General features: G+C 45.1%; 1 non-coding gene across 1 annotated transcript; it reads right to left on the bottom strand.

Annotated features, from left to right (window-relative positions):
* Positions 1-377: 377 nt before the first annotated feature.
* LOC130204173 (5S ribosomal RNA) lies at positions 378-496 on the bottom strand. Its single transcript, XR_008833565.1, has one exon. It is a non-coding gene; the product is annotated as a 5S ribosomal RNA (ribosomal RNA).
* Between the last annotated feature and the right edge of the window lie 4587 nt (positions 497-5083).

Raw genomic sequence — 5083 nt, 5'->3', positions numbered from 1 at the left:
ATTGAGCGTATTTATTATCTATGTAATAGTTTAGTTAACTAACTGGATCCCCATTGGCTGACGCCTGAGCGGCCGCTAATCTTCCTGGGATCCCCAGAAAGGACAAAATGTAATACATGCAATGCAAAAACATGACGTGAAAAAAACAGTAAAAAAATAGTACAAACAGAAAAAGACCAAAATAAAATAAAGTGCAGTCGATGACTATGATGTAAAGCAGGGATGCCAGGGTGAAATTGGACAGGGGGCCAGATTTTTTTCAAGTGAGATCTCAGGGGGCCGGATTACACTTTCGGACTGAAAAGGCCAAACACTGACTGAACACATGGATTTAGGAACTAAATGAAGCCTGTGGCTTTTTTGAAAGAGTGGGGAAATGCTTACAGCACCTGGTATTCCCAGGTGGTCTCCTATCCAAGCACTGACCAGGCCCGACCCTGCTTAGCTTCCGAGATCTGACGAGATCGGGCGTGTTCAGGGTGGTTTGTCTGTAAGCAAAAAGTGACCCTGCAAATGAGCTTTTTAAAAGAATCGGAGACAAACATTTCTGAAAAAAAAAATTATAAAAAATTCTCCCCTTATCATCCGCGGGCCGGATGTGACGTACAGTCGGGCCAAGTCTGGCCCGAGGGCCGTAACCCTGGCACCACTGATGTAAAGTGTGCAGCACATCAGTCATTTATACAAAGAAAGATCAGATGATCACAAATGACAAGTAGTTCATGTCAGTGGTTCGTGGCCTTTAATTGATTTTTTAAACGACATATTATTTCCTGTATGAGCTATCTGATGAGGTAGTAAATTCCAATTAGTATTACTATTATTTCCCTTTAAGCTGTGTTTGAACTGTAACGAAGCGACTATCGCTCTGTCTACAGATCACAGGAAACTATCAGTGCACTTTGCAATCATGCTCATTGTTGTAGCTTTTATACGACACAAATGTCATTTTAGTGGATGAAAGTGCTTTTCTGGTCCGTTTAGCTCTTTCCTCATCAAAAGACCTTCTTTTGTGTCGACCGTGTCTGAAAAGGCATCGACATGCTCCGCTATCCGAGTCCATCTGTTCCCCAGACTCCATTTGTCGGTCTCTTTGGTCACGTCAAATGGCCTGGGCAGAAAAGCAACTGTGAAAAGGTGAAAAATAAAAATAAAAGGGACATTTATTCTGCTCATAAATGTTGGGGCCGTGCCTACAAAGAGTTTTTTTCTTGGCGGACGGATGGACAAAACCCCGAAGAGGCAGTGAGCTCTGTGGGTGCTCACCTGCAGCTCCAGGCGTTTAACAGAAAGGGAAACCAACAACAACAAAAACCCGCCGGGATGATGTCATCGCACCCTGTGCACGTATGCACACGCGAAACCACGCAGCTAATTACCGTTCACCATCCTCATCTCTTACTGTCTTTGTTCACACGCACCGATGCGATGAATTATTCATGACATCTGGAAAGTGACGCCCAGCAAAAGTCTTCTGCGGAGGAGAAAAATTGACAAGTCAGCCGGTCGGTCGCATGTATGAGTCATCAACAGTGGGATTTTCACCCTGCGCATGCTTCTCCCCCTAATCACTCCAACAGGTGGTGTGTGTTTTCTATTTCATTTTCTTTGAACCTCGGAGATATTCTCTCCCAAATCTATTGACAACGCCGTACGCAGACACAATGCTGAATAGAGGCAAGCTGGCGGTTACCATGACCAGCAGAGAGAAAAAAGAAACACCTGCAACTCTGGCTCTTTCTTTGTGTGTGTGTGTGTGTGTGTGAACGTAGTGATATTTCGAAGGTACGTTTGAGTATTTCCAAACCAGAGATTAGGAGTAAGATTAGATCTGAATGAGGGTGAAAGTTAAAGGACAAAAGTCATTGAATGCCACTCATTGCACAGCTTTTGTGATGCTAGTTTAGCTCCACCGCTACATGGCGAACAGTATAAAGGAAATAAGGGGAAACAAATACAGTTTAAATAGTTCTCATGATAAGAATATATGATAATATACACAATGTTCTATCGTATAAAGGGTAAAGATGTGATTCTACGTATGTTCTGAAATTAGCAACCAGAACATTTTCCGTCTTTCTTGACAATGTTGAGTCAATAACCGTTTAAAGCTGCTTTAATCAATATTCTTTATAAAATATGGATTAAATGACAACACATGCCACACAGACCAAGTAAGCGACGATAGCAGGTGAACATATCGGAGCAGCTTGGGGATATCTATCGTTTTCAGGATTAAGTTGAGTCCAAATCTTCTGACCAGGTTTAAAACATCCTGACTTCAAACCGAAGTTCCTCTGAAAGCTCGTGATAGCTCAAATTGTGCGCAATGTAATATATCATCTTTGTATTCGTAATTGTTAAAGACCAACCCAGAAGTTAGCGTCCCACTGGTTCCTCTCCATAAAGCCTGTGGGATTTAAATTTTTTTTTATTGAAGCAGAAAGTAAATATTTTGTTCATGATTCTTGTAAATTCTGCTTAGCAAGATAATCCTCACACATTAACCACTTTTTTAAGGACATTTAAGCCTAAATGCAGTTTGCCTGAAATACAAAATTAACATTATAACGCAATAAAATGGAAAAGACCCAGTAACACAACTTCCCACCTCAAGGCCAATGACGGTTTACTGTGGTGACATCTGTTTTTTTACAAAATTCACGAAACACACTAATATCTTTTACATCGTAGACCAAGATGTTGACATCTCTTAACCCTGTGGTTGAACTACAACCCTTATTTTGGGAAGTTGTGTCGTCTCTTCTCCACCATTTTAGTTGTGTCTGTTTTCTCCTGTTTTGTGTATCTAGACAGGAGCTCAGTGTTGTTTTTTCTTTTGCTTCGGTAGTACAGTGTGACCTTTGTGTTCTAGTTAGCGTGTGTGTGTGTGTGTGTGTGTGTGGGGGGGGGGGGGCGTAGTTTACCGTGTTCTCCTTAGAGACCATGACGCCTTTTTGCTTCCGCTTGACATTAACATTGGTTAATCCTTAAAGCTGTCAATAAATCTTCCTTATTGCTGCTTAAGTCGTTCACTTATTGTTTGCCTCCTTTGTTCCACCCTTGGCAACGCTGTGTCTCTTAGGCATGAATGTTACGGCTTGTGCTGCTGAACTACCTGGGGGGAAACCACCTGTCGATACCCCGGCTTAAGCCATTCTTAACTGACCCTCCTCCTGTGTCTAATGTGGGCTCTCGTTTAGAGGCCCGTCTTGAAACTTGAGGCAAAAGAGAGGAACTACAATTCCAGCTGAGTTGCCGTTAGCTTGATGCTGACACAGCTATAAAAATCCGCCAGCTTGAGTTATGGTGTGTTCACACCGGACGCGTCAAAATTTTGACGCGCGTCGAGATTACATGTTATGTCAATGCAAAGCTGCGTCGAAGCTGCGTAGCTGCGTATTTTCCAGCGAGCAGCGCGTCAGACGCGTTTGAAGCAGCACGAACAGAGAGTTTGTCGCGGGGCGAACTCAGCGAACACAGCGAGCAGACGCAGCTCGTTGACGCGCGAGTTGAAATTTCCCAACTCCAGCAGCAAAAACGCGTGAGTCACAGTTGCGTCAGCCAATCAGCGTTGAGCAGCTCCGCTCGTCATCGTCCTGCCGGTTGCAAAAAATGGAGGACAAGATTATTATCGCCGTCTGTGGGCACCCCGAACTTTACGATACAACTCTTTATGCTTACCGAAACCGGAGCTATAAAGATAAAGCGTGGAACAAGGTCGGAGAAGCCGTTGGACTACCTGGTAAGTTTTGAATGTATGTATTTGCTTTTATTCTCGCTATTTGTTGTAATTTACTATCAACCAACCGCCGGCATATGTGTTTCATGGCAGAGGAGATCTGCCGCCGTAGGTGGAAAAGTCTCAGAGACACGTATCAAAGAGAGAAGAGAGAGAGAGCAGCGAGAAGCGCAGTGGGAGTGCAGCTCAGTCCACTAAAAAGTGGAAGTACTCTGCGGTCCTGTCGTTCCTCGATCCATTTATCCTCCGCCCCCGACGCGTCCGACGCGTCTGGTGTGAACACCCTTTTTTCGACGCGCGTCGAGCCTGCTGCGTCAGACGCGTCGAGAATTTTTTCGACGCGTCCGGTGTGAACGCACCATTAGGAGAATACGTCCTCTTCTTACTCAGAAGGCGGCGCAGGTCATTTCGCCTCGACTACTGCAACTCCTCCTGGCTGGTCTACCTAAGGCCATCCGACCCCTGCAGCTCATCCACTGGTCCTGGCGTGCGTGCTCGGATCGGGGATCGGGCCCCCTACATCGGGATATGTGGTCACCGTACACCCACACCGTTTCTCCTCGGCGGCAACAGCCAATCGACTTTGTCCCTGCACCTCGAATGTAATTAGAGTCTCAAATGGATGCTATTGAGCATCCTGGGGGTTCCCAGTCAGTTTCAACTCCTTTGGGCGGTCCATGTTAGCAGAAACATCGCTCTGGTGCCTCCTTTTCGGGAAGAAGAAGCTTATTTCAGTGCATTTGAGCGTATTGCCACTGCCCTGCACCTGGCCTCTACGACTGCAATGCAATGGTTGGTGAGGCACAAGAGGCGTGTGCAGCGCTTTCCATTGAAGACAGTCGAAGGTATGACCCAGTGAGAAATGCAATTCCTGAGACTTATGAGCTGGTGCCGGAAGCGTACAGACAACGTTTTTCAGAGCCTGGAGAAATCTTCCCCTCAAATATAAAACTATTCCTGGTGTGCAGTCTAAAACTCTGCAAACTGAATACGCTCTTGTCCCCCCGCCCCCCTTCTAATGTGTTGAAGCTTGCAGTACACTTGATCTAATATTCATGTATTTTCAGAGTGCTCCCTCAAAGTCTTTCCAGGCCAATGAATTATCGTTCTCTCCATGAACGACGAGCTCCTTGGGGTAAATGTCTCTGAATGAACACAGCTGATCTAACTGAGTTTGAACTCCGTTTTTTAAGGCGTCTACGAGCTTAAATCGAGCCGTAATTAGTGAGCCAATACCGTCGTGGACGTTTACAGATACCTGGTGCTAATACTTCCCATACTGCCTTTGCCAGTTGTGTTTTTGTATCTGCTTCTGAGTAAAGATTGATATAATTCTCTCTG

This window comes from Pseudoliparis swirei, chromosome 13, assembly GCF_029220125.1.
Source record: "Pseudoliparis swirei isolate HS2019 ecotype Mariana Trench chromosome 13, NWPU_hadal_v1, whole genome shotgun sequence".
In the NCBI taxonomy this organism is placed as follows: Eukaryota; Metazoa; Chordata; class Actinopteri; order Perciformes; family Liparidae; genus Pseudoliparis; species Pseudoliparis swirei.
The sequence above is the reverse complement of the archived record's forward strand: the minus strand, read 5'-3'. Positions and strand labels throughout refer to the sequence as shown.